Below are 12,734 nucleotides of genomic sequence, written 5' to 3' on the forward strand. Positions count from 1 at the left end.
CAGCAACTATCTCACTTTCTCCTTGTATTTGCATTCTGAGGTATTAGCACAGTGCCTGGCACATAGGAAACAATAAATCCTTTCTGACTTATTGTTGATTCTTCTCCTCTCCCAGTAAAAACAAAAGGGAAAAACAAAAACACAATTTCAAGCAAAACAAATTTCCACATTAGCCATGACCATAAATATATGTCTCAGTCTGTAGGAGTTACCTCTCTGTTAGGAAGCAGATAGCATTCCTTATCCATGAACCTCCAGAAACATGGCTGGCCATTGCACTGGTTAAAGTTCTCAAAACTGTGCATTTTTACAATGTTATTATATAACCTATTCACCCATTTCCACTCATTTTACTCCACATCAGTTCATCTAAGTCATTCCAGGTTCCCCTGAAATCATGGTTTTCATGATTTCTTATGTCACAATAGTATTCCATTATGTTTGTATACCATAATTTGTTTATCCATTCTATTATTGATGGGTACCCACTTAATTTCCAGTTCTTTGACACAACAAAAAGAACTCCTATAAATATGAATCATTTTCCTCTTTCTTTTAACTCTTTAGGTTATAAGTCTATTGATAGTATTGCTGAATCAAAGACTAAGCATACTTTTTCAGTGAAGAATACTTTTTTTAAAGTGAAAAAGTCTACAAATCATAGTACCTATGCTTTTTCATTTTTAATGTCAATTTTCCAGGATTGTAATCCTTATGGGCACATTGTGAGCTTGCATTACTTAGAGGAAGACAGCTGATTTAATGGAAAGAAAAACAGATTTACAATAAGGTTTAGGTTTATGACCAAGTTCTATTTTATTAGCCACGTGACCTTGGGTAAATTAACTTAATCTTATATACCTCACTGCCATAGTTCTAGGTCAAAGTGTCTATACATTTTAGTGACTTTTCTAGTATGATTCAACATTTTTAAAGATGAGCTGGACAAATGTATAGCTAGACCAATAATGTATCAAATTGCATCAAGTCCTTCATCTCTGTTAACACTATTTTCATGCTCGGACATTTTTGCCAATCTACTATCAACCTGCTTATTTTACATATGAGAAAACAAGAACTGAAAAACTCAGTAAGTAGAAGAGCTGACATTAAAACCAAGATACTTCAACTGCAAATACAGCACTTTCCACTGTATCATTATGTTTCTTTCATGACCTACACAAATAAAATACTGAATTTTTAAAGTTTTGAAATATAAAGTTGCAATGCCAGTAATGCCATCTTTTGAGCATTATTATTCATTATAATTTTTTGTAAAGAATGTATAGAATTCTTTGTAGAAATGAGAAATTTCTAACAACCCAACTTTTAACCACTTTGTGTCTATACACACATATGCACATGTTATACACAAACATGCAGGGTGTCCCAAAACCCTTAGTACAGTTTTAATCTCTTAAAACTGCACTAAAACATTTGGAATATCCTAGAGCTTAAAACTGCACTAGGACTTTTGGGACATTCTCTATATGAGTCAATTGTCTGCAATTCAAAATTGCACTTCCCTGTAAAAAGTGTTATTAATGTCGGCTAGTGGGCTAGTGAAAAAAAATACGGCAATGACAAATCACATTTGTTTACTGCTTTAAATGTTTTTTGAAGGATTTTCCTAAAAATAACAGTGAAGATGGATTGATTATATAGTCATTGTATGTATTGCAGTGAATTTTGTGGAAATAGTAACATGTAATAATTATGGAAATAATGATCATTAAAATATTTAAAAAGGCATATTTTGCATGAAGATTTTTAATGAAACAATTTTAATAAAATGAAGACAAGGAGAAAAATGAAATTGTGTATGGACCTTCTAAAAGGTACTTCTGGACAATTCCAAGGGCTTTAGAGTTTAATAGTATTGATTATTATATATAATTCTTCTTTAAAAATGTATTCCTTTGCTTTTCCCTGATATGGGTGTTATGTAGTCATCACACTTATGTTTATTAATCATGAATAGAATTCTGCTGGTTCACAAATGGAATAAAGGAATAAAGAAGGAAAAGATATTTTGTGAAGGTAACTGGGATGAGTATATATTGTGAGAAAAATGTTCCCATAGGTACAATTAAATGATCCTGTTGTGGAAGAAAAAAAGATGTGGTAGTGAGAATTTTCTTCCTTGACAATAACTAGATGACATCATTGGTGGGATTACTTTGATTGATGTTTGTAGTAAAGAGTACAATGGCAGACATTTCTAGGCACCCATGCACTATGGGCATGTTAAGTAGGCATTCAAGGTTTAAGAGAGTGCTCCTGGGACTTGTTATTCTATACATTTGAACAAAATAGGGCATTAAAAAAGACAATGTGATATTCAGATATAGCCTCTTAGTATGTGTGTGGTTCCTTCAAATGACAAATTTTTAGGTTATTAGGTCACTGCAGGAATACAAGGGAAGGAAAAATACAGTTGTGGTTTATATGAAATGATGACAGGACAGTACAACTTAAAAGTAAAATCTATGTTAGTATAAAGCACTGACCTTTTCTTACATGGGCTATTTTCTAAAATGAAAATGGCAGGAAAAAGACCTATTCAATATATTTTACTTCTGTTTTCTCTACTCAGGAGAATGATATTTTGTCAGGGAAGGATAACACAAGAATGATAATCAAGGGAATTGAAATAGATAAAAACAGGTTAGGACATGGTCAAAGAACACTCAGCTAACTCAGTGTGTACATGTCACATGACCTAAGCAAACTATATGCCAGGGAACTGAAAGACCTTTCAAATGTGATTTCTGAACTTATTTTTTTAATTAGGTTTAACATTTATTTTTAGCTTTCATTTAAAAATGTTAATTTTGAATTCTCTCCCTCCCTTTTGAGAATGCAAGAAAATTGTTTATCAATTATACGTGAAAAATTATATAAAACTTATTACATATTGACCACATTACAAATGAAAAAGCAAAAAATATAAAGCGAAAAAATATATGTTTCAGTCTGCACTCAGACTTCATAAATTATCTCTCTGGAGGTGGTTAGCAGTTTTTCATCTTAAGTCCTTTGGAATTATTTTAGGTCATTGTATTGTTCAGAATAACTAACTCACTTACAGTTGATCATTATAAAATATTTTTGTTACTGTTTATGATGTTCTTCTGGTCTGGTTCCCTTCACTTTGAAACAATTCATGTAAGATTTCCCAGGTTTTTCTGAAACCATCCTGCCAGTAATTTTTTTAGAGCATAATAGTATTCCACCAGAATCACATACCACAACTCATTCAGCCATTTCTTAGTTGATGGGCAATCCTCCATTTCCAATTCTTTGCCACCCCAAAAACGAGCTAATAATATCTATTTATTTTTACTTAAAGTTTTCCTGTCTGGGTCATTTTTGGTTGTAATCCTGAGTCATTTTGCCTTCAAGAGTATCATACTCCAAGCCCTCCAGTGCCTTTATAGGGAAGCTGTTAAATCTTGTGTGTTCCTGACTGTGGCCCCACGATATTTGAATTATTTCTTTCTGTCAGCTTGTGATACTTTCTCCTTGAAATTGGAACTCTGAAGTTTGGTTATAATATTTTTTTTTCATATGACTACAAATGACTTTAATTTCTTCTTCTGAAAACTGCCTCCTCATATCCTTTAACCACTTATTAATTGGGGATGGCTTGTATTCTCATAAATTGACTGAATTCTCTATATTTTTGAGAAATGAGGCCTTTTTTCAGAGACACTTGCTGTAAAGATTATTTCCCAGTTTTCTGTTTTGCTTCTAATCTTGGTCGCATTGGATTTGTTTGTACAAAAGCTTTGCAATTTAATATGATCAAAATGATCTATTCTACATTTGTAAAGCCAATCAGTGAGTAAAAGATCTTTCCCTCCCATTGAATAAGCTTCAGATGAGGCCAACAAAGGGAGGCCTGATTAGAGACAGGCCCACACCCTTTCACTAACTAGATGTGAGGCCCCAGGCTAATTTGCAAACTAGTTTGCTATTTTGTGAGAGGTGTGAAGCCCTCAGGGCCCTAAGGGGAATTGATAAGACCAGAGCCAATGGTATGGGCACTGAGTTCTATTCAATCAGAAAACTGGCTAGGACTGTATAAAAACAAAGCCCAGAACTGGAAGCAGCAGAACTGGGAGCAGTGGAACAGAAAGCAGCAGGATTCAGAATAGGAGGGCCAGCATTGAAAGAGAGTGCAGAGCAGAGAGTGCTTAACAACAGAGAGTTGTGGAGATCAAGGACCTCAGAGTCAGCAGAGCTGCAGGAGAGAGTACTGAGTGAGGAGAGTTATGATTCATGAGTGATCTTTTATAGGAAGGCCCTAGCATCAAAGAGAAGTTACAAGTATGGCTTGGTTCCTTGCTATAATATTTTGTTATAATTTCCTTGTTACTACAGTGAGGTGGGCTTACTAGTTTCGGAGTATTGTTGCTGCTACATCAAATTGGGGGAATTGGTCCTTGGATCTGATCCTCTGGAGTCTAAATAAATGTAATGCTTCCTCTGCCTTCTACCTAGAGAATTCCTTATATTTCTTGATTCTAAACCACTCAGGCATGTTCATGGCCCTCTCCAACATTATGAATTTTGCCTTACTACTATAACATTTTATAATTCTCTTTTTCACTTGTTTGGTCATGAATTCTTCCCTTGTCCATAGATCTGACGATTGCTTTTCTATTCCTTGCTCTTCTAATTTGATTGCTTCATTATCTATAGTACTTTTTAGCAAGATGTAGTTTCCTTCCTTATGTCTTTTAATTAAGTCTATTTTTGTTTTTACTTTGTCTAAGATCAGGATTGCTACCCCCATTTCGTTTTTTTAAATTTCAGCTGAAGCATAATAGATTCTGCTCTAGCTCCTTACCTTTATTCTGTATGTATCTCTCTGCTTCAAGTGCATTTCTTGTAAGCAACATACTGTAGGATTCTGGTTTTTGATCCTCTCTGCTATCTGCTTCCCTTTTATGGGATATTTCTTTATGGGAGATCATCCCATTCTCATTCTCAATTATGATTACTACCTGTGTATTTCCCTCCATCCTATTCTTCCTCCTGTTTGCCTTCTCTCTCCTTTCACCCTTTCCCATCTCACCAGTGTTTTGCTTCTATCTACTACTTCCTCTGATGTGCCCTCCCTTTTGTCAGTCCCCTGCCCCTTATATAATCTCCTCCCCTCCAACTTCCCTTTCTGGTAAGATAGATTTCTGTATTAAACCGATTGTGTGTATTATTCCCTCTTTGAGCCAATACTAGTGAGACTATTCAAGCAAAGTATTCAAGGTTCAAGTAATGCTCATTGTGCCCCCTCCCATCTTCTCCTCCATTGTAATAGGTCTTTCTCACTTCTTCATGTTAGATAATTTACCTCATTCTATTTCTCCCTTCCTTCTATACCCATTATAGTCCTCTTTCCCATCTCTTTTATTTTTTTAATGTCATTCCCTCAAATTCACCTTATACTCATACCTTCTATGAATATTCCTTCTATATCTCTCCTATTAGTTATACAATTTTTAAGAGTTACAAGTATCACCTTCTCATGTAAAGATATAAATGATTTAACTTTGTTGAATCCCTTATATTTTCTTTTCTCTGTTTACCTGTTTATGCTTCTCTTTGGTCTTAATATTAAAGGTCAAATTTTTGGTTTAGTTCTGGTTTTTTCCTTATGAAGGCTTGAAATCTTTCTATTTTGTTGAATGACCATTTTTTCCCCTTGCTGCATTATGCTTAATTTTGCTGTGTGATTCTTGATTGTAGTTCTACTTCTTTTACCCTCCTGAATATCATTTTATATGACCTCTGATCCTTTAATTTTGCAGTTGTAAAGTCTTGTGAGATCCTTATTGTAACTCCCTGAAACTTAATTGTTTCTTTCTGTCCACATACAATATTTTTCCTTGACCTGATAGTTCTCAAATTGGCTATGATGTTCCTTGGGGATTGTATTTGAGGATCCCTTTCCTGAGGTGATCAATGGATTCTTCCAATTTCTGCTTTGCCTTCTGGTTCTAGGACAGTAAGGAAGTTTTCCTTGGTAATTTCTTGAAAGATGCTGTCCAGGTGCTCTTTTTGATTATGGTTTTCAGGTAGTCCAATGATTCTGAGATTTTCTCTCCTGTATCTACATCCCAGGTCAGTTGTTTTTCCCATGAGGCATTTTACATTCTTCCATCTTCCATTCTTTTGAATTCATTTGATTGATCCTTGATGTCTCCTAGAGTCATTAGCTTCCACTTTCCCAATTCTAACTTTTAATGTGGTTTTCCTCAGTTAGATTTTGTGCATTCTTTTCTATTTTGCCAATTATACTGTTTAAGAAGTTACTTTTTTCAGTGGAGTTTTGAGTCTCTTTTTCCATTTGGGTCAATTTAACTTTTTAAGCAGTTTTCCAAGCTATTGTCTTTTTTCATAATTCTCTTGCATTACTCTCATTTCTTTTCCCAGTTTTCTTCTACCTCTCTTACATGATTTTTAAGCTCCTTCTTGAGCTCTTCCATGAGTCCTTTCTGGGTTTGAAACCACTTCCCATTTTTCTTTGGGACATTGCCCAAAGGTGTTTTGACGTTGTCTTCTTCTGGTTTGTGCTTTGGTTTTACCTGTCATCACAATAACTTTGTATAATCAGATTTTATTTTTCCTTTCCCTTTTCTTTTAAATTTAATTTCTGCTCCCAGAGTGAAATGAGTTTCTGTCTCAGGCTTTTCGTGCTGGTGGCTGTAGGCTTTGGCTGTTTATCTGGTGCTGCTGTGGTGTTTCCCTGAGGACTACGTGGGAACCCTCATGTCAGGTGTTGTGTTGAGGGGGTGAGTTGTGGGGTGGCTGGTGTTGCTGAAAGTTGTGGACGTCTGGCAGCTTACCTGGTGCTGAGCTGGGGTGACAGTGGTATTGTCTTGTGTGTGCTGAGGCCAGGTGGGGTTTTTCAGTGTTTCCCAAGTGCTACACTGAAGCACATGGAGGTGTGGCCCCTGGAGGATGCCTGTTTGCCCTGGGCTACACTGATGCATGTGGTGGTCTGACCATTGGAGGACCTCTGCTTGCCTGGGGCTGTGCCAAAGCACAGAGAGATCCAGCCTCTGGAGGACATCTAATTGGCCAGGCCTATGCTGCAGCACATGGTAGTTCTTGGAGCTGTAGTGTGCTGTTTCCCCTGTCTATGCTAAGGCATATGAAGAGATCTGGTGTTGGCAAATGCTTGCTCACTGCGGCTCAGTATCTCCCACTGATTTGCTGAGGTGAGGCTTGCTTTTGACTTGCTGGGACACTTCCTGTCCTGAAATACGTTCCCCTTTCACTGAGTGAGATAGACCCTTTTTGCCAATCCTCCAAGTCTCCTGGCCTAAAAGACTACTCCACCCAGTCTTTCCACTGGTTGCACTGTTCTAGCATTTGTTCTGGGGCACTATTTTATAGTTTTTTTTTTTGTTGTTGTTGTTTGTTTGGAGGTGAATATGGGAGAGCTGCAATGATTTAGTGCTTACTCTGCAATCTTGGCTCCTGGAATGCTCTTCTGTGATTAAAAAAAAAAAAAACACCTTTTAAAACTCTTCCAGGAACTAATTTGGCCTTGTGTACAATTCTTATTTTTCTTTGAGGCTTTGCATGTAGCTGTTTTGTTATTGTTGTCATCTGGGTTTTTTTTTCCCCCTTGATCTTTCCTTTCCTGATAGCAGCATTTTTATGGTTTGCTTCCTTTTTGTTGTTATTTGTTCATTTTTCTCAACTATTTCTTTACTTTTAATTTTATGGTAAAGTTGGGTTCTGCTTCTAAGATTGGGAGAACATTGTCCCAAGTTTCATGTTCTTTTGTATTGCTGTTTCAAAGCTAGTTCTCGTATTCTTTAGTAGCATGATACAAGGAAAAGTTTGGTCATTGCTTTCCTGGTCTTTATTTTTTTTTTTTGTACTCTCAAAGATCCTCAAAAAGGATCTTTAACCAGAAAAGGACCTTGCTCCCCTGCAGCCACAAGTGGTAATATTCTTCTTGACCCTGGAACTGTGATCAGGTTTTCTGCTCTCCTGCAGCAAGTAGTGCTTCTTTTCATCCTGGAACTGCAACCTGAAACTGTATATGAATGATCTAACAAAGTCCTGCTTCTAGTCCCAGCAAAGGGTCCCCTGTAATCTCTTTCTGACCTGTTTTCCTACACTCTCTTGATCTTTGACCTGAAAACTTAAGAAGCTGCTGCTGCTGCTACAGTTGCCTCCAAGGCCTGCTGCTGGTGTTGCTACTTGGTGCACTCCTGGCCAGCCCCAACACTGGTGTTGTAGACTTCTTTTACTGATTTCCTAAATTGTCTTAGGCTAGAAAATGTCTCACTCTGACCTTTTGTTGGTTCTGCCACTACAGATTTCAATTTGAGGCATTATTTGAAAGTCATTTGGAGGGGAATGTTGTGAGAGTTGAGCTGAGTTGGTACGTCTTCTCCACTATCTTGGCTCAGCCCCTGAAATTCTATTAGTGTTTTCTATGAAACTGGTAAAGAGCAGATATATTGAAGGAGAGGAGGTAAGCAAATGTCTTAATTTTCAAAAAGAAGGTCAGAGGAGCCTTCTTTTATCATCCCAAGTGAAAGTATTCTCTTCTTCCTTAAATTATCCTAGAGTGAATATGGAGAAGAAGCACATATATATATGTACTTGTGCACATATGTATACACATACTCATACATATACATATACACACATACACATATATATGTATATACATACATAAACACATACACACACGTATATGTATATATACTTTATTTTCCTTGTGTTTTTTAAAAATTGTTGTTGTCATCTATGTTCTTTTACAATATGACTATTATGGATATGTTTTGTATGACTCCACAGATATAAAATTGCTTGCCTTCTCAGTGAGGTTGGCTGGGGGATGAAGGAAGAGAATTTGGAGCTCAAAGTTTTCAAAATGTCTTCAAAATTATTTTTACATGTAACTTGGGGAAAAATACAATATTAAATTCATTCAAAAATAAATAAAAATACCAGAAAAAATTTCTAGAGTATTTTTTTCTGAATGTCTACTTTTCAAGCCTCGTATTCTTTGTTAGGTTATACTATATACATGTTGTATCTTTCCTAGTAGAATATAAGCTCCTTGAGTCCAGAGATGTAGCTATTGATTAACTGATTTTTATCTTCAAACCTTTTTTTGTTTCTTGGTGAGTGCTTTTTACATAGCATGCAATTAAATATTTGTTGAATTGTTCCCTGATATTTCTCCTGTCATGGTTAATTAGTTGTTCCCATCCCCCTCCCCCAGCCCCGCACCTATGATTTGGACAATCTACAGCAGACAGAGGACATGGAGGATCTTTGGGCATGGCCAAAATCTAAATACTACAATTGCTTTTGTGGTAATGGTGAATTTTAACAATGGCACGTTTTAAGAAGACTTACTTTATTGATTCGTAAGTCATTTTACAAAGATGGAAAATAAAAAGAAATTGCTACTATAACCAACAAAAAAGAAAAAATGTAGGAGTTAAAATTGTTTTCAAATTGATCTTTATAATGAGAGCGTAATACCAGATCATGAGACATCGTAATGCTGCACTGGATTACGTAATGACACATTGGATTAGGGCTTTGTGGAGAAAAGGGCTATTGAAAACAAAGATAATTCTTAATTGGGCAAGCTAATGGAATCTATAATAAAGGGTAAGATTACAACTTTTAAATAAATGTAATATTTAAAGTTGGAAAGAAATTTAAGAGGTCATCTCACCCAATTTCTTTATTTTATAGATGTAAAAAAAAATTCAAACTGATAAGATGAAACTCTGAAAAAAAAAACAGTTATCTTTTCCTTCCAGTATTTTGTGTAAAAGGAAGGGAAAAACATTTATACATTCCTTATTATATGCTAAATTGTTGCCATTTTTCATTTGTATCTGATTCTTCTTGATCTCATTTGGGGTTTTCTTGGCAAAGATGCTGGAGTATTTGCCATTTCCTTCTCCAGTTCATTTTACAAATGAGGAGACTCAGGCAAACATGGTTAAGTGACTTGACCAGAGTAACACAACTAGTAAGTGTCTTGAGGTCAGATTTATACTCAGGAAGGTGAGTATTCCTGACTCCAGGTCTGGCACACTATCTACTACACCACTTAGCTGCCTGAGTTACTGCTTTAACTACTTTTACTAATATTATTTCATTTGATCTTCACAACACTGTGCTGAGGGCTATCCTCTCCATTTTATAGTTGAGGAAACTAACAACAATATTGCTAGCAGCTGCTGTGGGGATGTAAGACCAATAACACCAGCACATAGGACAGCTGCTAGAACAGGCCCTTTGATCTGCTTTTCTAAGGAATGCAACTTTAAGGGGTTAACAATCTTACTTTAATTAAATGTACATATATCGTTTACTTAGTTCAGGGGGAGAAGCCAGCACCCTGAACTTCAGAGCAAATACAAACAGAAGTTACAAACAGAAAATATAAACAGATCAAGATTTCTGTTTAACCAAATCGGGGTACATAGTTACCAGGGAAGCACCAACATCTGGGTTTTCCAAAGCTGGGGAAAGGAGCAGGGCTGCTTCAATAGCTTACCTAGAGTCTTATCACCAACACTCTTTCAATGAGTGTGCCCTCAAAGGCAAAATGCAAACCTCTTAGTTTATATGCACTTCCTTAGGTTCAGAAGGCATCACAACCATGGGACTCAAACCTATGTGAACTAGGCTTTCTTGTTTCTTAAGCAGGTCAAAGACTCTTGATTCAATCAAAGAAACAAAAGACAACAAAAAGTCTACATTTTTGCCATTACTATTGAAAGACAAGACTCATCAAAGGTACTTGATTACCTTAGCATTCTAAAAAAGGAAACAAAAAAAGTCCTGCTCCAAATACCATTAGAGAAACTGAGGCAAACAGAGGTTAAGTGACATGCCCAGGTTTACCCTAATAAGTGTCTAAGGCTACATTTGAACTCAGGTTTTCCCAACTCTAGGCCCAACACTCTATACGCTGTCCCATCAGCTGTCTTTATAGCACTTTATATGGATCCATTCCTTGCTCTCATCACAATCAATCTTTTTTCATACTCATTTTTCTATGACTCATTTCCCATTCTGGTATAGTGTCATTTTCTCTTTGTGTACCCAGACCTGAGAACAGTATAGTGATATTTTTATTAATATATTTGGTCAATGAGATGGGAGGAAGGAACAAAACCCTGCAATTTTATCAGTATCAGTATTAAGTACTCCTGTTTTGGAATCTATTTTTACCAATGGAGATCAGCAAATTATGTATAACTTACATTATTTGAATTGTTTGGGAATGCTGAGAGATTAAATAAATTGTCTATAATTGCACAACTAGTATATAACTCAGATCACACTTAAACCCAAATTTTCTTGACATGAAGGCTTACCTTCTATCTTCTATGCCAAACTGCCTTTCACCTTATATGAAAATATGCTTGTTATATGCTTGTAGGATTGAACTGAATTCATTCAATAACGTATATGAACCATTAGAACATTGTTAATATGTAAGTCTAATTTCAGACAAATGTATTTGTAACTAGAAAAATAAAGCACTTTCTCCATTGCCAGTTCTCAAAAATTATGATATAAATAGCTTTGACTCACAGTAGGAGTGTCCCCAAACTGTGTTTCTAAATTAATTTTAATAAGTAAGGATATGTTTTTCTCCTAATTGTAATAAACAGTAAGTCCTCAATTAAGCTCCCCAAATTTTAGATGCCATAATCTAGAAAACAGATCCAATGAAACTCATAATAGGGATTTAGTAACCCTCTATATCAACACTCATATTCATTTCTGTATCTGCATTTATATTGGCACAATGGATATAATGACAGACCTGGAGTCAGAAAGACCTGAGTTCCAAAACTGCCTTTGATATTTGTTGGTTATTTGATACCAAGGATGCAAGTAGCTCAACCTCTGTCTTCCTTGGTTTCAACACCTGTAAAATGTGGATAATGAAAGCTCTTACATCCCAGGGTGGTTGGGAGGATCAAATGAAATTGTATTGTAAAGCACTTTGAAAAAGCTTTAAAATAACATATAAATACAAATTATCATTATTCTTATTTTTCTCTGTCTCACTCTTTCTTATTCTGCCTCTGTCTCTCTGTCTCCCTTTTTGTTTTTTGACTCATAGAATATTGTACAGCACTCTGAAAGAACTTTAAATCAATATATAAATTATTGTTATTATTTGTCTTCTTGACCCTATGCCTCTATCGCTTTGTCTGTCTGTCTGTCTCTCACCAGAAATGTGATTCTGAAGTTGTAGAAAGCTTCTGGACAGGAACTTCCGCTCTGAATGCAGCGAAGCACCTTGTCTGTAATTTATAGTCTTAGAGAGCTGCCTGGGAACATTTAGAGGTTGAGTCTTGCCTTGGGTTACATAGTCAATATGTGTTAGAGACAGGACTTGAATCCTTGTTTGACACATTCAGAGGACAGCTCTGTCTCTGCTTCTCTCTTTCTGTGTCTGTCTCTGTTTTTCTGCCTCTGCCTCTCTCTACATATATGCATACACATAGGGTGTGTGTGTGTATGTGTGTGTGTGTGTGTGTGTGTGTGTGTGTGTGTGTGTGTGTGTATTTCTACTTTTCCCCAAAGGAGCCTATTTCATGAGGGGCAGACCACATTGCAATGTTTTGGTTTTTCACACCCCTCATATTGGGACATGCAAGCACATGACTTAAGGTCATATGAAGAGATATAATGTAATGTGACAGTTTAAC

Source organism: Trichosurus vulpecula, chromosome 9 (assembly GCF_011100635.1).
Source record: "Trichosurus vulpecula isolate mTriVul1 chromosome 9, mTriVul1.pri, whole genome shotgun sequence".
Lineage (NCBI taxonomy): Eukaryota > Metazoa > Chordata > Mammalia > Diprotodontia > Phalangeridae > Trichosurus > Trichosurus vulpecula.